This window comes from Panthera onca, chromosome C2 (assembly GCF_046562875.1).
Source record: "Panthera onca isolate mPanOnc1 chromosome C2, mPanOnc1 haplotype 2, whole genome shotgun sequence".
Taxonomy (NCBI): Eukaryota; Metazoa; Chordata; class Mammalia; order Carnivora; family Felidae; genus Panthera; species Panthera onca.
In genome coordinates, this window is record NC_138347.1 from 150,217,302 (window position 1) to 150,238,481 (window position 21,180).

Sequence of the window (21,180 nt, forward strand, 5' to 3'; positions counted from 1 at the left end):
TATATTCTGAGAAAATATCCTATAGCAATGAAGGGGAATCAAGACCTTCTCAGATGAGGGAAAACAGAGAGAACTGGTCACCAGAGGACCTACTTTACCAGAATGGCTAAATGTAGTTCCATAAAAAGAAAGAGAACCGGGGCGCCTGGGTGGTGCAGTCGGTTGAGCGTCCGACTTCAGCCAGGTCATGATCTCACGGTCCGTGAGTTCGAGCCCGGCGTCAGGCTCTGGGCTGATGGCTCGGAGCCTGGAGCCTGTTTCCGATTCTGTGTCTCCCTCTCTCTCTGCCCCTCCCCCATTCATGCTCTGTGTCTCTCTGTCCCAAAAATAAATAAAAAACGTTGAAAAAAAAAAATTAAAAAAAAAAAAAAAAAAAAAGAAAGAGAACCATAAAAGAAGGAATCTTGGAATGTCATGAGGGAAGGAATAACATAATAAAAAAAGTCAGTAAAGAGGCTTTCCTTTTCCTCTTAACTTTTCTAAATTATGTTTGATGGTTGAAGCAGAAATGACAACATCATCTAATGTAGTTCTCAAAGGATGGAGGTGGAATATTTGAGGAAATTGTATTACAAATCAGAAAGGGTAAGGAGATATAAAGTGGGGAGTACATTTTATACACTTCACTTGAACTGGCAAAAAGTTAACATCAGCAGACTGTGACAGTTACGGACACATAATGTAATACGTACAGCAATTGCCCAAAAAGGTATGCAGAGAGATATGCTCAAAAACATTACAGAAAAGTCAAAATGGAATTCTAAAGAAACGCTCGATTATCCCTCAAGATGGCAAGAAAAATGAAACAGAACGACAGGAAAACAGAATACACGGAAAACAAAAAAGTAAAATGATAGACTTAAGCCCTAGCATGTTAATAGTTACACTAAATGTAAATGAACGTATCCACCAGTTAAAAGACAGAATTTGGTGGAGTAGCTTTTTTAAAATTATTGAATTAATACGCTTCAAGAAACTCGCTTCAAATATGATGGGATAGGTCTGTTGAAAGGATGGGAAAAGCTATGCCAGACAAACATTAATCAAAAGAAATCAGGAGTGGTTATATAAAGATCAGAAAAAGTAGATGCGAAGCAAAGATCATTATTAGAGATAAAGAAGGACATTACAGAATGATAAATCAATCTCCCAAGAACGCATGCCCATTTGAAATGTGTATGCAGCCAACAACTGAACTACCAAATGTGTGAAACAAAAACTGATGGAATTGAAAGGGGAAATAGACAAATCTACAGTTTTAGTGGGAGACTTGAACACCCCTCTCTCAACAATGATAGCAAAACCACACATAAAATCAGCAAAAATAGGGGCACCTGGGGCAGTTCAGCATCTGACTCTCGATTTCGGCTCAGGTCACGATCTCATGGTTCGTGGATTTGAGCCCCGCATCAGGCTCTGTGTTGACAGCGTGGAGCCTGCTTGGGAGTCTGTCTCCCCTCCCCCCTCCCTGCCACTCTCTGCCCCTCCCCTGCTCAGGATCTCGCGTGCTCTCTCTCTCTCTCTGTCTCTCAAAATAAATAAATTAAAAAAAAAAATAAAGATAAAAAAATAAAATCAGGTAGACTATAGAAGAATTCAACAGCGCCATCAACCAAGTGGATTTAACTGATCTGTATAAAACACTTCACCCAACAACAGCAGAATGCACATTTTATGCTCAGGGAACATATACCAACAGAGATCATATTGCAGGCCATGTAACAAACATGAGATCATGCCATTTGGGATGACTTAGTATTTGCTAAGTGAAATAATAAGTCAGGCAGAGAAAGACAAATACCATAAGATTTCACTTGTATGTGGCATCTATAAAACAAAACAAGCAAACAAAAAACAGAAACAGACTTGGAAATACAGAGAACAAACTGGTAGCTGCCAGAAGGTAGGGGGTGGGTGGAGGGATGGGTGAAATAGGTGAAGGGGGTTAAGAGGTACAAACTTCTGGGCTGCCTGAGTGTCTCAGTCGGTTAAGTGTCTGACTCTCGATCTCAGCTAAGGTCTTGATCTCAGGGTCGTGAGTTCAAGCCCCACGTTGGACTGTGTGCTGGGTGTGAAGCCTACTTAAAAAAAAAAAAGGTAAAAACTTTGTAAAGTTATAAAATAAAGAAGTCACAAGGATGAAAAGTAAACCTCAACAAACTTCTAAAACTAGAAATAATACAGAATATATTTTCTGGCCTCAATGGATCCAGACTTCAGTTTAGGATCAAAGAGGAAATATTGAGAGAAATTTTAAAATACATTAAACTGAATGCAAATGAAAATACAACGTATTAAAATTTGCAGCTAAAGCTGTGCTGAGAGGGAAATTCATAGCACTAAATGTTTACATTAAATAAGAGAAAAAGTCTCAAATCAATAATTTACAACCCCCATCACAAGAAATGAAAAAGAGAAAAATAAACCCAAAAGTAGCAGAAAGAAGGAAAAAGAAAGGTAAGAGCAGATATCAATGAAATTGAAAGCAGAAAAATAATAAAGTCAATTTTAAAAAACCCTGGTTCTTTGAAAAGATCGATAAAATTGATCAAACCTCTAACAAGAATGACAAAGAAAAAAAATGAGAAGACACAAATTACTAACTTCAGGAATAAACTGGGGGCATCACTACAGAGCTTGGAGATATGAAAGAATGACAAAGGGATATGGTGAACGCATCATACAAATAAATTTGACAACTTAGATGAAATGGACCATTTCCTTAAAAAGTACAGACTCAGTATGAAATAGATTATTAGGATAGTCCATAACAATTATGAAAATTGTTCATACGTTAAAAATGCCCCCAAAAGAAATCTCCAGGCCCAAGTGGATTCAATGGACAATTCCACAAAATGTCTCAAGAAGAATTAACACTGAGTCTATACAGTCTCTTCCAGAAAATAGAAATACTCTCTTCCAGCGTCAATTCATAAAGCCAACACTACCTGCAACCACAAGAAAGGCAATACCAAAAGAAGAAAAATACAGACCAATATCCCTTATGAATATATATGCAAAAATTCTAAACAAAATGGTAGCAGATAGAATTCAACAATATAGAAATGGAATTACACACCATGACCAGGTGAGGTTTATTCCAGAGGTGACAGGCTAACTTAATATCAGAAAATCAGTCAATATAATCCACCATATTAAAAAGTTGAAGAAGCACATGGTCATATCAATTGATGTAGAAAAGGCATTTGATAAAATTAAACATCTATTGTGATAAAAAACTCTCAGAAAACGAATAGTGAACTTCCTCAACTTCATCAAGAATATCTACTAAAACTACTAAGCTAAGATCGTGCTTAATCATGAAATTCTGAACGCTTCTCCTCTCAGATCAGGCATAAGACAAGGATATTCACTCTCACCACTATACCAGAAGCTCTAACCATGCACAACAGTCAAGAAAAGGAAATAAAAGGCACAGAAATGAGAAAGGAAGTAAAACTGTCCCTATCTGCAGAGAATAGGATTATGCACATTGAAAGTCTCACAGAATTTATAAGAAAACTCCTAGAATTGGGGCATCTGGGTGGCTCAGTCAGTTGATCAACTGACTCTTGGTTTCGGCTCAGGTCATGAGCCCACTGTTGGTGAGCTTGAACCTCCCATCGGGCTCTGTGCTTCTGATGCAGAGCCTGCTTGGGATTCTCTCTCTCCTTCTCTCTCTGCCCCTCCCCAGCTTGTGCTTTTTCTCTCTCAATCTCTAAATAAATAAATAAATGCATAAATAAATACTAAAAAACCACAAAAAAACAAAAAACAACTTCCAGAAGTCATGAGTTCAGTAAGGTTACAGGATATAAGAATATACAAAAATCAATTGTATTTTTGTATACTAGTAAGGAACACATAGAAACTGAAATTAAAAATACAATGCCATTTAATTTGCTCAAAAGAAAATGGGAATACTTAGGTGTAAATCTAACAAAACATACATAGGACTGGTTTGCTGAAAAAATACCAAACACCAGGAAGATATTCAAGAAGATCCAAGTAAATGAAAAGACATACTGTGTTCATTAATTGAGAGGTTCAGCATAATAAAGATGCCAATTCTCCCTAATCGGTATGTAGGTTTAACTCCCAAATCCCAGTGAGACTTTTTTTCTAGATATTGACAAAATTATTCTAAGCTTTTATATGGAAAGGTGAAGGGACGAGACAGCTAAAACAATTTTGAAAAAGAAGAAAAAAGTGGGATGAATTACCGCATCCAATTTCAACACTTGTCATATAGGTATAGTATTTAAGACTGTGTGGCATTAGTGAAAGGATAGACTGATGAACAGAACAAAACAGAGAGGCTAGAAAGAACCCCACACAAGTACGAGCAACTGATTTTGGACAAAGGGGCAAAAGCAATTCAATGGAGGAAAGACAGCCTTCCCAGCAAATAGTGCTGTAACCATTGGGTATCCACAGACAAACAAACAAACAAAAAACAGCAACAACAAAAATGAACCTTGACTTAAACCTTACACTTTAGGCAAAAATTAACTGAAAGTCAATTATAGATTTAAATGCAAATAAAACCTAAAGCCGTAAACTCATAGAAGATAATACAGGAAAAAATCTTTAGGACCCAGGTCTTGGTGAAGAGTTCTCAGACACGACACCAGCCGCATGATCCAGAAAAGAAAAAAAAATCAGTAAATTAGACTTTATCAAAATCAAAATGTTACAAAATATTCCACTGAGAGGATAAAAAGACCAGCTACCAACCGGGAGAAAATATTTGCAACCACATAGCTGACATAGGACTCACATTCTAGAAAAGATGAAGAAAGAATTCTTGCATGTCAACACATCAACATGCCACGTATAAAATAAATCCTATTTCAAATGGGCAAAAGACACAGGCATCTCATCAAAGAGGAGATGCAGTGGCAAACAAGCATGCAAAGGGGTGCCTGGGTGTCTCAGTCGGTTAAAGCATCTGACTTTGGCTGAGGTCATGATCTCACGGTTGGTGAATTTGAGCCCCTCATCGGGCGATCTCGAGCCCCTCACCACTTCAGGTGAGCACCAGCACCGCTTCTCTCTCTCTCCCTCTCTCTCCCCTCTCTCTCTCCTCTCTCTGCTCCTCACTCACTTGCACCCTCTCTCTCTCAAAAAAAAAAAAAAAGCACACAAAAAGATATTCAACATCACTAATCGTTAGGGAAATGCATATTGAGAACATGAGGTTTTATCATTGCATAGAAGTTGAAATAGGTAAAACAAACAAACAAAAAAAGCCGACAACACCAGGTGCTGGCAAAGATGTGGAGACACTGGATTGCCCACATGGCTTCTATAAAATGGTCACTCGGGAAAAGAGTTTGAAAGTGTCTTTAAAAAACTAAACATACACCTACTAGAGATTATACTGCCGGAGAAATGATAGCTTATGTCTAACAAAATCCTCTACAGGACGGTTCACAGCATAGCTATTTATTTGCAGTCGTCAAAAACCAGAAGCAACCAAAATGCCCCTCAACAAGGAAAACAGTTAACTGTGGTAAACAACCACAACAAGCCCATCATCAATAAAAAGCGATAAAATATTAATACACACGGCAACCAGGACAAATCTCAAGAGCATTATGCGGAATGAAGAAAAAGCCAACCTCAATATTACATACTGTATGACTCCATTTATATATTATTCCCTAATGACAGAATTATAGAGATGGAAAACGGATGAGTGGTTTCCAGGCGTAAAGAATGGGGGGCGGGGCGGGGGGGAAGGGTGGGAATGATTATACTGGGTAGTAGGAGGGAGATCTTTGCAAAGATGTAACAGTTCTGTATCTTGATTGGTGGTGGCTACAGAAATCTACAAGTGCCCATGTCAGTTTCCCAGTTTTGATATCCTCCTACAATTACGTAAGAATGTAGCCTTTGGAGAAAATGGGTGAAGGGTACACAGCACCTTTCAGCACTATCTTTGCAACTAACTACAAATGCATAGCGATTGCATAAAAAGTTAAAAAAGAGAGAGAGAGAGAGAGAGAGAGAGAGCCAGAGAGATCACCCAAACGTAAAGGAAATCGACGCTCAAAGAAATCTAAAGGGGCTGGTATTCTGAGCCTGAGTGCTACGTTTGCCACCTCAATGGAGTGTGGCGCCTTGGGAAAGTGTCAGAGACCCGAGATTAAATGCTTTGTTTGTGTTCCTAAGACTCCAAGTGGCTTTGAAGTGTTTGGTCTCCATCGGGGTCCGAAGTTCAGCCTACCACTGGCTCAGGGAGCCACACCTGTCTGCACACACAGGGGCGGGCTGGCTGGCCCCTGCGGAACCCTCCTGCTTAGGCAATTCCTTGTGTAGTGGAACAATGTCCAGGAGAACAAGAATTGAAAAAAGTGAGGGTGTGGCTGCTGCTTCATTGAACAATGTCTCCCAGTGGGAATAAGCCCCGCTTTCCAGCCTCTGGCCTCAGTCCACCTCCTGTACTCGGGGGAATTCTCTCCTAGGTGCACCTGGTTCAGATAAGCTGCATCGTGTTTCTCCTTAGGCCCCTGCAAGCTACACCTTGGAGAGTCACAGCCTGTAAACTTGGAGTCGTGTGGCTTTAGGTGAGTCATCGGTTGGCTGAGCCGTGCTGGTTAAAGGGCACACTATACTTTAAGACCTTTAACTGAAAGGGAGAATAAACCGAGAATTGTGTACCTGGTGCTCTTGATGTCCGTGTTAATCAGCTCGACTCAGTCCCCGTGCCGGCAGGCCCTGAGCTAGGCATTGGGATGCAGGAGGGAATAAAGCGCTTGTTGTCCTTCATGGGGTTGGGTACGGAAAACGGACGTGAAGCAAACAAACACAGAGAAGTATGTAGCGGCCCATGCCTTCCGGAACTTCCTGCCAAGAGAGCGGGAGCAGAAACATAAACCGGGCAAGTGCCAAGGAGATCAGGAAAAGCCCCTTGGAGGTGTCCCTTCAGCTGGGAGACGCGGTGGGGATACAGGATGGAAATGTGCTCCGGGTGGGAACCAACGTGTGCCAAGCAAAGGTCAAGGAGTGGTTCAAAGCTTGGCAAAATGGGAAGTGGGCTGGTCTGATTGGAGAGTGGGGTGCCTGCGGGCCGTGGTGAGATGTGTTCATTGCCGACAACCAACAACGGCGGAGGGGGCATCGCCTGATACTTCCAGTGGTCAGTCTGTGAGCAAGCATTTGCTGAGACCCCGCGGGCTGAGCTACAGGTCCAGTGGGGTGCCCAGTAAGGTTTGGGCCTGCCCTTAAGGAATTTCCAAGCCTCTAGTGAAAAGAAAAGTGTACTTCAAGGAGATGTGTTGTTTTCCGTCTACAGAAGGGTGAACTGGTGTTGGCAGGCTGAAAATACCACCAGAACGTCTGACCGGCCTCTGCAGCTGTTATACATTACCGAGGCACAGAGGTCTGGCCTTGAATGTCTTATTTTTTTTTCTGTCCCAATATTCTTGTTTTAAAATAGAGGAAAAAAAAAAAAACAAACCCCAACTTAAAAACAGTCTTGTTTACTTTATCCAAGATTAAAGAGCTTAAACCGACTTGGACAGTCTAAATGGATTTTTAAGTGCTTTATGGACAAGTACCTCTAATTGCTAAAACGCCCGACTGGGCTGCCGTGATTCTGTGCGATGCTTGTGTTGTCTGGGTTTGCTTATTTGCTCTCCTTGTTAGAGGTCAAAAGCTAAATCTCAGATTAGACAGTCTTAACTTCTGAAGTTGAGGATCGCAACAAGTTCTAAATTTTCGTCCTTGAGTCGGCTGGTCTAAGGCCTGACAATGTCTCTCAACCAGTGTTCTACCCACGAGTAAACAGTGCAGTGATGAACTGGAGGAGAGGGGACAGATCGTGGTCTATGTGTTTTGGAAACATAGAGCCACCACAGACAAGTGTGGGAATGGGGCAAACCTCTACCCCTCCTTCTGCTTCCTTTTGTCCATCTTGGAAGCATCCTGGCATGGTGGAGACCCAGATTCTGAGTGCCAATCCTAATGAGGGTGCTAAGGGACTATGTGACTCGGGGTGGGGCACTTCACTTCCTTGAGTTGCAGGTTCCTCACTTGTAGAGTGGGGATGGTAACACTTGCCTCAGTGCTCCGTTACCGAATCTAAATCGTGGCCGTGAGGGCTCAGGCAGGCCCAAAGCTCTGGAGTCAACAGAGTTCTTGCGACAGTCCCTTCCTGAGAGAAATGGGTCCTAGATGGCTGGCTCTGTTGGAGGTTGGAGTCACCCACCAGATGGGGCAGCCATTCACTCGGGCCGTCCAGGCGGTGACTTCTGGCACAATTTCACCGACGGATGACCCACAGTTCATTGTCCTCTGGAGAATGGAGCCAAGGCCTACTCTAGAAACCTGACGCAAAGGGAGTCAAAAGCCAAACTAAGGAGCAAGCAAGGCTTGGTCGGGTGGGAGCGAGGGGGTATATGTATGGGGCGGGCAGTGCTTCTGGCCCTTCAGAGGGACTCCCATCTAGCAAGGAGGCAGGAGACAACTCTAATCAGAATTGGGGTGTGGTAGGGGAGCAAGGCCAGCAGGAGACTCACTCCAATATCCGGAATGGGGAGGGAGCCGGCTGAGGATACAGTCTGAGCCGAGCCTTGAAGGATGAATGAACCCAAGAGAATTTCAGAAGAGGGGTAGGAGAGGCCCTACACTGAGGCAGCTGAATTCCCAGGGGTACAGAGGTGTGCAAACAGATGCTGTGTCTGGGGCAGCAAGTTCAGTGTGAACGAGCTGTTGAGCATTACAGATGAGCCCTGAAATGAAGAGGGGATCGAACGGCCTGTATTTTGTGTGGAGGAGCTGGTTAGACTTTTTTCATCATCAGGGCAACTCAATAAAACTGACAGAACACATATTGGTATGGATCTCTTTTCATTTATTTTTTCATTTATTTAAAATGTTGGCCTGGGAAGCTCTTTCAATCTCTGTGTTCAGATCAGGAGAAATCAGGAAAGTTGTCTCCAGTTAGGAGCTTAATTTTTGCCTGGGTTTTCTGCCCTCCGGGAAAGCAATAGTTCTGACCTTGGATTTCAGTTCTGGAGCCTGGATAGCTACTGCCTCTCTTATCATTTATCTCTTCCCTTACCTCTGTGGGTTTTTTTTAAGGTTTTTTTTTTTTTTAATTTTTTTTTAACGTTTTTATTTATTTTTGAGACAGAGAGAGACAGAGCATGAAGGGGGGAGGGGCAGAGAGAGAAGGAGACACAGAATCGGAAGCAGGCTCCAGGCTCTGAGCCATCAGCCCAGAGCCTGACGCGGGGCTCAAACTCATGGACCGAGAGATCCGTGAGATCGTGACCTGAGCTGAAGCCGGACGCTTAACCGACTGCGCCACCCAGGCACCCCTGTTTTGTTTTTTTTTTTTAATGTTTATTTTATTTTTGAGACAGAGAAAGAGCAGGAGTGGGGGAGGGGCAAAGAGAGGGGGAGACACAGAATCCGAAGCAGGCTCCAGGCTCCGAGCTATCCGCACAGAGCCTGACGCGGGGCTCGAACCCACCAACCGTGAGATCATGACCTGAGCCGAAGTCAGGCGCTCAACTGACTGAGCCCCCCAGATGCCTCCCCCTCCCCCCGCACCTTTGTGTCTCGAAAGCACTTCCCAAACATGGCTTCCACCTCATGGATATGATTCTCTGCAGTGTTGGCTCGTAGGGCTAGATTGGGGGTGGGAGAGAGGGCCCTGAAGGGACAGCAGAGCAGAATTCTGGACAGCTCTTCTTTGTAAGTAGGAATAGTGGGATTTACCCCATCTCTAACCCCAAAGGGCATTTTTGAACCTCACAAGACCATTTCTCACATTTGCCCAGGTATCCCTGATCTCATATCCCACAGTACTTGCTGTTGTCTATCTCATTCCCCTATTTCCTTGGAGGCTCCTTGAATGTCCTCAGACCTGTAATCTGGCAGTGGGTCAATTATGACAACTCATCAACTAGTGGTTCTCGACCTTGACCACACGTTACATTTGCCTGCATTTACCCAGGAAGGTTGAAACCCATCGCTGTCCAGTCCCCAACCCAGAATTTGTCGGGATGGGGCCTGGGCACTGGTTTGTTTCCAGATTCCAGAGTGTTGTGGGGACCAAGGAATGACAGTGAACATGAAAGTGGGACAACCCTACTTCTGTCCCAGGCGCTGTTCCCACCAGCAGCATCTCACACGGGGACCCGCCTCCCTACTCATGCCGGCACCTCTCTCTCTGCTTTTCCAACTACTGCTCTTGAGGAGTTTGCGTCTGTCCCAGCAGAATATAACGAAGTGGGGACAGCCGTCACTTTAACGCTGTCGAGTGGGGACCGCATCCCAGTTTCCCGAGTGTTTTCTGATCAGAATCCCACAACGCGAGATACGCAAACGTTTTACTTGGCTGCGTTTATCGGTGTCTCTTTGTACAGCGTTCCGTTCACACAAAGGCTCCTCTAGTCTTGCGGGTTTATTTGGTCACGCTTGGACCATTCTGGATGTGTATCAGGGATTTCAAGTCCAGGCTCCTACCTCTGAGCAATCTGGAGAAGGTCACCATATTCACGTCCAGCACGGACCATCACTCCTCACAGCGTGCTGTCGCTGAAGATTCATGTGAGAAAGATGAGGGGTGGCTGGGGCGGTTAAGCGGCCGGCTCTTGGCTTCGGCTCAAGTCATGATCTCATAGCTTCCTGAGTTCGAGCTCCGTGCCAGGCTCTGTAATGGCAGTGTGGAGCCTGCTTGGGATTCTCTGTCTCCCTCTCTCTCTGCCCCTCCCCTACTTGTGTTCTCTCTCTCTCTCTCAGGATAAATAGATAAATTTTTTTTAAAAAGATGACCTTACCCGTAACGATCCTTTCTAGTTCCCCCCCCCCCCCAATCTTTAGGATTGTAAGAATTTGGCCTTATGCTCTCTCCTTACTTTTCAGCTATACAACATCACATTATTTCTGCTCCCTTTCTATTGACTTTTACTCATTTCGGAAAATATTTACTGGTCGCCAAATCATGCAGGGCATCTTGGGGGACACCTGGCAGGAGCAACAACGTATCCGCTCTCAAGGGCTTCCACAGTTCTTTAGGAAGATACCCATAGACACATAGAGCAATTTAAACCCCCAGCTGCCACACTCACTCACACAGTGGTGCATGGTGTGCCTTGTGCACCCGGGTAAGCCCGTCCCTCTGCGTGCCATTCCACAGCTGTGAGTTTTGACTACGTGGGACTAGAGGCCCTGCAGCTACGTGGTGAGTTCTCCGGGGCTGTGGTCTCCCGGCCACAGGGCCGTTGGACAAGACATCACGAGAGGAGGTTAGGCGTATGGCAACTGCAAGGTTTACTGTAGAAGTGACAGATGACGCTGGGTATGTGGGGAAGAGAGGGCAGACGACGAGCAAGGGAACAGAGCTTTCGACATAGGCCACGACGGTGGGCCCTTGTCCCTGAAGGAGGAGACCTTCCGTTAGGGGAGTGGGCAGGAGCCACGCTGGACTTGAGTTGTTACCACTCTCCGGCCAGCACATCTACCAACTCTCCCGAGAGAGTCTATGCCCCTTAATGGTGGGCATGGAGGCTTGTGCGTCCCGGGGCCCCTGGGGAGGTGGGGCTACACCAGTGAGCTCAGGTGTTCCTAGGCTTTGAGATGTGTCGTGACTTTTGCCTACCTGCTGGTACTGCTAGAAATCAGAGAACAGAGAGATGTTTCCCCGCATGGTTGCAAAGCGCTGAGATTTTGTTTGCTCTTTTCCCGTTGAACCGCTGAAGTGACCGTGTGGTGTTGCACCTCCCGCGGGCCTTCAGCCTGACCTTGGATGGCCGCTTACGGGACTCACGTGCAAGGGTGGCAAATATGTGATGCCCAAGCCTAGAGGACTCCAGAACTCAAGGGAGGGACACCAAGTCGACCGTCACCAACAGGTGGTTCCTACTGAGTCAAAGGTGGCATCGGCAAGCTGAGGAGAGAGGGCTCTCCAGAAACCAACTCTGCCGGCACTTTAATCTTGGACTTCTAACCTCCAGAACTGTGAGAAAATAAGTGTCTGTTATGTAAGCCACTCAGTCTGGTTATGGAGACCCGTAATACACCACCAGCCCTGAGAATTGCCTGACACCGGTTTTGAAGATCCAAAGGAAGGCATAATCTTACCACACTGAGCAGTAATACAAGGGAAATGAAGTGATGGAAGAAAAACATAAGGCACCGGGGGGGGGGGGGGGGGGGAGTACAGGAAATCTAACATTTCCATAAGAGGAGATGTGAAGCGATGTGGAAGGAGAATAATGATAATTAGGAAAATAATAGAAGAAAACATCTCTGAGTTGACTCGATCTTCAGATTTTAAACACTTAATGAAAAGCAAAATTAGTAAGAATTTATATCAAAACCGGTATAAACAATAGCAAAAACCAGCCCTACGTGCCTAAATGTATCCATCCTAAGGACAATGGATCTTCCACACTTCCTTAAAAAAGAAAGAGAATCATTCATTAGTTGATGGGCATTTAGGCTCTTTCCATAATTTGATGAATGGAGAAGGAAATTGGGTTTATATACTACTTGGCAATGAGAAAGAATGAAATCTGGCCTTTTGTAGCATCGTGGATGGAACTGGAGAGTGTTATGCTAAGTGAAGTAAGTCATAGAGAGAAAGACAGATACGTATGTTTTCACTCTTATGTGGATCCTGAGAAACTTAACAGAAGACCATGGGGGAGGGGAAGGAAAAAAAAAGAGAGGGAGATAGCCAAACCATAAGAGACTCTTAAAAACTGAGAATCAACTGAGGGTTGATGGGGGGTGGGAGGGAGGGAAGGGTGGGTGATGGGCATTGAGGAGGGCATCTGTTGGGATGAGCACTGGGTGTTGTACGGAAACAAATCTGACAATAAATTTCATATTTAAAAAAAAGAGAAAAAAAAGAGAATCAGATTAGGAACAGACTTCTCATCTGTAGCCCTGGGAATCACAGCTATATATTTCTACCTCCCAAAGGAACCCCATTGAGCGACAGGGACACTAATGCAAAAGCTGGACACATGCAAGATAGCATTACTAAATCAGGGCAAAAGAAATACACCTTGAAACACTCAACGTCTCAGAGAGTACACTACCCAGGTGTCCTACCTAAGGAGAATTCATGACAGGAGAATGCAACCCAGATGAAAATCAAACGAGATCCAAGATCTGCAGGGGACTAGAAATAGCAGTGGGCTTCTCACTTCTAATGCATCGAGTAAAATCTAAATGGATGGACTGGCAGTTAAAGTTGACCACGCATTTATACTTCTCTCTCCTGTGACCCCATTCAAAGGATTGTAAGTGAATTTTAAAAAGGAAAAACCCCACAAGGTCCAAAAGACAGTAGAAGAAACAGCGGCAGTCGAGAGGTTTCAGTGGATGTTGGGCAATCAAAAGGTGGGCGGGGCAAGGTAGAGCCAAGTCGCTCCGCAGAACTGGACTCAAAGGCACCAGGGACAGCAAAGGGCGGGGCAGCACTGGGAGCTGGAACCAGGCAGACTGGTTAGAGCCATCTGCACCTGAACAGTACTCTCTTCCATCCCAGTGTCAGGAGGAAGCCCAGGGAGCTTGACTTGGAAAGACTTACAGTGCAGAGGACAGCAGACACAGCGGAGTGTGGGAGGTAATGCCTGAAGCTTCAGTAGAGGGATTCAGTGAAAGTTTGCAGCCTGCCTGCAAGGACCTCCCCCAGAGCCTTCCTCAGGAGGCTGGCGGTCAAGCACGGACTCCCCAAGAGAAAGACTGGAGAGGATAAGTACCCCCAGACGGACAAGTTAACGCGAAGGTACGTGGGATAGAATGTATTGCTATTGGGTCTCGTTACTCACGCTGCTATTATATGGGTATTACTGATTTGTTCGGTGTACCAATAAAGAATACAGAATTGAACGCCTACCAAATTTAGAAGGTCCTGTTTGACCCTGGGTCAAGGGGAGAGGAAGGTAGAATGACATCCTAAAAATGACTTCCTGAAGATAGCTTACGATCACTCCAATGTCATTTTTGATATATACAAGAAATGTGTGGCCTGGAGAATTAAGCATAAAGGACTATGAGAATATTGCTTCCCTGTGTTTTGCAACCCATGATATAAATGTCTCCACGAGGCAGAACTGATACACACATATCTGGGATGCTATAAAAATGCTGTTTTCATAGGGTTCAATCTACTAAAGAGGGGCTCGGTATGACAGCATGGGTGGAGAAAGGGATTGTTCTGGTTTCTGAAGCTCCAGGTTTCAAGTCCCGGAGAAATCTCTAACAGGAAATAACCTTGGTAACCTGGGAGCAAAGCTGGACTTTTAGTGGGTAGGCATCTTTAAGCCACAATAAGATTTAGAATTAAGGATGGAAAGACTTCCGAGAATAAAAATCCTTGTATTGATCTTTTTCGTTAGAAGGAATAGTTTGTGTTTGGTGTCTTTGGTATTTGTCCTGTTAGAATTTGGCTAATTATAAATGAAAACCTTGAACTCAAATTTAAAACGTCTGTTAAAGGATGTCCATTCTCACAACTTTTATTCAACCCAGTCCTGGAAGTCCTAGCCATAGCAAACAGATAACATAAAGGAGTAAAAGGCATCCAAAAAAGTAAGGAAGAAATAAAATTTTCACTGTTTGCAGATGGCATGATACTATATATACAAAAACCCTGACGATTCTACTAAAAAACTACTAGATCTGGTAAAATGAATTCAGTGAAGTCGTAGGATACAAAATCAATATACAGAAATCAACTGCATTTCTATACATTAAAGATGAAGCAGCAGAAAGAGAAATTAAGAAAACAATCCCATTTACAATTGCACCAAAAACGATAAGATATCTAGGGATGAACTCAACCAAGGAGGTGAAAAATTGAACTCTGAAAACTATAAAACGTTGATGAAAGAATTTGAAGACGACACGAACAAATGCAAAGACATTCTATGCTCATGGATTGGAAAAACAAATATTATTAAAATGTCTATATGACTCAAAACAATCTACAGAATTAATGCAATCCCTATCAAAATAACCACCAGCATTTTTCACAGAACCAGAACAAAGAATCCTAAAATTTGTATGAAACCGCAAAAGACCTCAAATAGCCAAAGAAATCTTGAAAAAGAAAAACAAAGCTGGAGGCATTACAATTGCAGACTTCAAGTTATATTACAAAGCTAAAATAGTCAAAACAGTGTGGTACTGGCACAAAAATACACATAGATCAATGGAACAGAACAGAGTGTCCAGAAATAAACCCACACTTGTATGGTTAATTAATCTTTGACGAAGGAGGCAAGAATATGTAATGGGAAAAAGACAGTCCCTTCTACAAATGGTGTTGGGAAAACTGGACAACTACATGCAAAAGCATAAAACTAGACCACTTTCTTTCACCATACACAAAAATAAACTCATAATGGATTAAGCACCTAAATGTGAAACAATAAAAATTATAGAAGAAAGCACAGGGAGTAACGTCTCTGACTTTGGCCATAGCAGTATTTTTCTAGATATGTTTCCTAAGGCAGGAAAAACAAAGGCAAAGATGAACTACTGGGACTGCATCGAAATAAAAAGCTTCTGCACGGCAAAGGAAACAATCAACAAAGCTAAAATACAACCTACCGAATAGAAGAAGATATTTGCAGATGATACATCTGATAAAGGGTTAGCATCCAAAATATATAAAGAATTTATACAACTCAACACTAAATAGCAACAAATAATCCAATTAAAAAATGGGCAGAAGACATGAACAGACATTTCTCCAAAAAAGCCATCCAGATGGCAAACTGGTACATGAAGAGATGTTCAGTATCACTCATCATCAGGAAAATGCAAATCAAAACCACAATGAGGTACCACCTCACACCTGTCAGAATGGCTAAAATTGAAAACACAAGTGTTACAGAGGATGTGGAGAGAAAGGAACCCTCTTCTGCTGTTGGTGGAAATGCAAACTGGTGCAGACGCTGAGAAAGACTGTATGATGTTTCCTCAAAAAGTTAAAAATGGACCTACCATAGGATCCAGTAATCGCACTACTGAGTACCCAAAGAATATGAAACACTAATTCAAAAGGATATATGCACCCCCATGTTTTTGCAGCATTATTTACAATAGCCAAACTATGGAAGCAACCCAAATGTCCTTCAAAAGATGAATGGATAAAGAGGATGTCATGCATATATTACACACATATATCATATATATAACATAATATATATTATACATAACACAGAAGGAAATCTCTGGCTGAGGACTTTGCAGAAGGTCCAGGAAGTCAGATTAGAGAAGAACAGGGCCTCTGGAAGAGAGAGACAAAGAGAATGAAGGGAACTGTTTACCCCAAGCTGATCTGATACGAAGGAGTACTCCGGAAGAAAACACTGCTTGGCATATGATCGATCAGATGCCACGTGTGGGTGAGATACAGGTACGTAAAAACCAGGCAACTGTTAATTTCAGAAAAACGAAAACAAATTGTACGGGAAAAAAATATATAATCTTCTACTTGCCACCACAAGGAACATTATTTCCATAACCACAGTCATGTAAACATTGACCGTTAGTGAACGAACAAGAAACAATTCTGTAGACGTTTTTGGGAGGATGAGAGCAGGGGAGAGGGTGTTGGGTGGCATTATGACAACATTTTGACTCAGTTGAACAGGATGTTAATGGATAAGTTCTAAAAGCTAGTGAATAAGAAACTAGGGATATGAAAGTATTTAGAAAGCTGCAGGTTAGGGGCGACTGGGTGGCTCAAACACCGGCTCAGGTCGTGATGTCAGAGTTAGTGAGTTTGAGCCCCACGTTGGGCTCTGAGCTCACAGCTCAGAGCCTGGAGGCTGCTTCAGATTCTGTGTCTCCCTCTCTCTCTGCTCTCCTCCCCCCCTCCCGCACTGGCTCACACTCTCTGTCTCCGTCTCTCTCTCTCTCTCTCTCTCTCAAAAATAAACATTAAAAAAAACCACAAAACCCTGCAGGTTAATATCAGAAGTGAACAGTTCAAGGAGGCAAAAAGAAATTGCTTCTAAGGGAGCAGGCTTGAGGAAGGGTTGGGGGTGGGAGGGTAATTCTTCTAAATCTTCTGGTACGACGTGATTGTGTGATGATTTGCAGGTACTGTGCTTACGCCGAAAGCCCTTTATGCCTCAGCTTGTCCTGGCCTCACCTGCCGGTTCCTCAAATCTCGGCTGCAGTGCAGCATCTGGCCAGCCTCCTGCAGGTGCAGCCTGACAGTATCTGGCCTCCGGCCCACGTATGCTTCTTACTTCCTGCCCTTGGGCTTCTCCCGGAGACCCAGGCAAGAGCCACCTCCCTTCTGATGTACGTTCCACCTGGAAATAGAGTCGAGTCGACACCCCCTGAGTCACCTCTTTGACCAACTGGTTTAGGGGGAGAATCCTGAGCTGACAGAGGCATCCCTCCCTCTTTCTCGGGAATGGACAGACAGCGCTAGGACACGTTCACGCAGCTGTCCAGGCTGTCCCCCGATAGAGCAACCAGTCACCTGCAGTCATGACCAGCAACAGTGAATCCTTGAACCGGCTCTCCCTCCTTCCCTGTTTCACCTCCTATCACTCCCCGTCCCGTGGAGCAAATCCCCGGTTTGTCTTGTTTGGTCTTAGGCTTTGCTTTCTGGCAAACCCAGGTTAGAACGAAACTGATTAAAAACGTTAAAAAAATTTTTTTTAATGTTTATTGATTTTTGAGGGAGAGACAGAGTGCGAGAAGGGGAGAGGCAGAGAGGGGGAGACACAGAGTCACAGAACAGTTTTCTAAATGTTTTCTGTTCGTTATAATCGTGGGTCCCGATTTATCTATTTTTTCCTACTATGTGGCCTGGCCGAGTTTTGGGGGTTTCTTCCTATACTCCCTCTCCGCCATCCACTTACAGCTGTTACCACGCTTCTCCATTATGAAATATTAGTATTAGGGGTAAATATTAGTATATCTAATCCTCTATCTTCCACTGGTATATGAAATTAAATAATGGTCATTCTGTCCCCATAAAACACTTTGCCAGCTCAGCCCCCTTCACTCTCATGGTGAAGGAAACTTTATTTTTTTACTTGCTATTTCCTTCCTCCTTCAACTTTGAACTTTGCTGAGACTGCCCGTAATTATAAATGTCACCCCATCAGCTTTCCCCTTCAGGTATTTACCTTTGGTTTCGAAATCCTACATTTATACTTTGTAATTCTTTGTTACATTATCATTTTCCGTTTAGATCTATTTTTAAAATCTGATTATTTGATTCATGTTCATTTACTTTGGCCTTTATTGAAAAGTTTTTAGGGGCGCCTGAGTGGCTCAGTTGGTTGAGCATCTGACTCTTGGTGTCGGCCCAGGTCATGATCTCAGGGTTCGTGGGTTTGAGCCCCACATGGGGCTCTGCACTGACAGTGTGGAGCCTGCTTGGGATTTTCTCTCTGTCTCTCTCTCTCCGCCCTTCACCTGCTTGCATTGTCTCTCTCTCTCTCTCTCTCTCTCTCTCTCTCTCTTCTCAAAATAAATAAATAAACGTTTAAAAAAAGAAGAGAAGAACTAAAAATAAATCTGTCACTTAAGTCAATAAATGGGCTGAAATCTCCCTTTAAAAAATAGACCCTCAAATTGAAAAAAATAAAATCAAATAAATAGAACCTCAGGTTGGTTCAAAATGAAATTTTCATCTACATGCAGTTTCTAAGAGACACCTCTAAAAGTAAACACTAATGAAGAAATGTTGATTTTAATACTCAACGCTACACCAGGAAAATGTGAATAATTAAAAAACAAGAAAGGAGGTATTTCAATGCAAAGATAATTCAAGGCCTGAACCATCGAGTGAAGAAAAAGATTACATTTTTCTCATAATAGATACAATCCTTGAGGAAGATGAAAACAGACAAGGACCTTTGTGCAATGAGAAACATGACAGCAAAATACACAGAACAGGGGCCCCTGGGGGGCTCAGTCGGTTAAGTGTCCGACTTCGGCTCAGGTCATGATCTCATGGTCCGTGAATGCGAGCCCCACATCAGGCTCTGTGCTGACAGCTTGGAGCCTGGAGCCTGCTTCGGATTCTGGGTCTCCCTCTCTGTCCCTCCCCGGCTCGTGCTCTCTCTTTCAAAAATAAATAATAAACATTAAAAATAAATAAATAAATAAATTCTTTAAATTAAAAAAAAAACTTTTTCTTGATGCGCAGAACAAAACCACCCAGAAATTAAGGAGGGCTTGACAAAATCACTCTGGGGGTAGATTTGATTGCACCTATTTCCTTATTTGGTATATACCAAGGAGTATTTAAATATCACAACCAATAAGTTCATCTAATAGCTCTGTACGAAATCCTTTCCACCCTGGAAAGCATGTTTAACAATCAACATTTGGGAGCCTGGGTGGCTCAGTCGTTAAGCATCTTGACTTCGGCTCAGGTCATGATCTCACGGTTCGCGAGTTCGACCCCTGCCTCTCTCTCTCGTTCACCCTTCTCCCTCTCCGCCTCCTGGGATTCTCTCTCTCTCTCTCTCTCTCTCTCTCTCTCTCTGCCCCTCATCCACTTGCACCCTCTCTCTCTCTATAAACCAACCAACCAACCAACAAATATCAACATTTACTTCACCTCCAAGAAAACAGACTCTCTCCAATAAGAGAGTTCATAGATCTCATTTGGAAACACACCCCTCATACGCTGTGGCCATTTTTGTCCCTCCCCTTCCCACACTCGGGGGGTGCATCCATGAAGCCCCAGTGTGGTACCGAGCAGGGGCAGAGGTGGGGGCAGGAGTGGTGCAGAGGGAACTGGTGTCACTGAGTGCCTCTCTCTTGCCGACACAGCTGTGTTTGCTCAGCTTTTCTCGCATTTTCTCATTCAGTTCTCAGCACGGTCCTATAGAGGAATCACCAACCATGTTGGGGGTGATGGACGGTTATTTTCACTGCTCCCTGTTTGGACTATCAGATCCCTATCAACACCAGCAAGCAAACTCCCTGCCCTTCATTGGAAGGAGGAGCTGTTCCCTCGGCCTCAGACTCAAGGCCCTTTTCCCGTCTCCGGGAAAGGTGTCTTTCACCTCCGTGGTAAAATGGGGACTGTCACACTGACCCACTTCCCAGCAGGGCTGGGCGACGTAACGACTAATTACAAAGGCTAATAAAATATTTACAGAGCCTATGGCACACTTCGGATGTGCAAGGGCTTACTTAATAAAAACAACGACGGTGCTGGATAAACACTGCACAGAGCCTAGTGCCACTCTGGAGAAGAGTAAACAACTTGCCACGGTAATTTCAAGCTCTATTAGATGCTTGCAGCAAATATCACTGTTCTCCGAGAGGAGAGAAAATCTGCCACGCAGGAAATCTCGACTGAAGGCCACAGCCCAGCCATGCAGAGCAACGCGGTTTGATTAAAATGAGCAGTGACCTTTTGTGCCAGCGCTGGTGCGTCTGGGCTTTTTCAGAATTCGGGAAGGTAGAAGTGAGTTAGCTGCATACAACTGGGGCCCCAGCTCCAGCGCCTGGCCTGCTTTGCAAAGGAACCACTGTCTAGGAATCCAAAACAGAGGCTGCTGTTCCGGGCTGGCCAGGCCCCAGAAAGGGACGATGTCTTGTGACAAGTGCAGGGGCGTTTTGCATCTTTGCAGGGGACGGGAGAAAGAGCAAATGGCATGGCCCGTTTATGTAACAGACAGAAAGCCAGTGCACGAGAAGGGAGCAGACGGGAAGACAGAGCCCACGCCAGGAAGTTGGTGCAGGGTATCAGAAGTAAGAGAAAAGCTGAAAGGGCACCTGGGGGACAGAGCAGAGCCAGGGAGGGCTCTGAGGGTCACGGTCAGGTGCTCAGCATAGAGCAGGGCAGTGGCAGGTGGGGCCAAGCAAGGTCTGGCTAAGCCAGATAGGACGCCAGGCTCCCACTGAAGAATAATGGGAAACAGTTGATGGTTTTTAAGATGTTTTGTAACGTTTATTTATTTTTGAGAGACGCAGAGCACGAGCGGGGGGCGGCAGAGAGAGAGAGGGAGACATAGAACCGGAAGCAGGCTCCAGGCCCTGAGCTGTCAGCACAGAGCCCGATGAGGGGCTCAAACCCATGAACCGTGAGATCATGACCCGAGCCGAAGTCAGCACTTAGCCAACTGAGCCACCCGGGTGCCCCAACGTTTGCCAGTTTTTAAACCAGGAGTGGCTTTCCCTATCCCACACACTAGATAAACAGCAGATCGG

General features: G+C 44.2%; 1 long non-coding RNA gene across 1 annotated transcript in view; it reads left to right on the top strand.

The window, feature by feature from the left end:
• The window catches only part of LOC132682938 (uncharacterized), a 62,069-nt gene that overhangs the window by 4,725 nt on the left and 36,164 nt on the right, over positions 1 to 21,180 (top strand). The window contains exon 2 of the long non-coding RNA XR_009611943.3: positions 13,517 to 13,756. This is a non-coding gene — a long non-coding RNA (uncharacterized LOC132682938). The remainder of the gene's footprint in view (positions 1 to 13,516; positions 13,757 to 21,180) is intronic.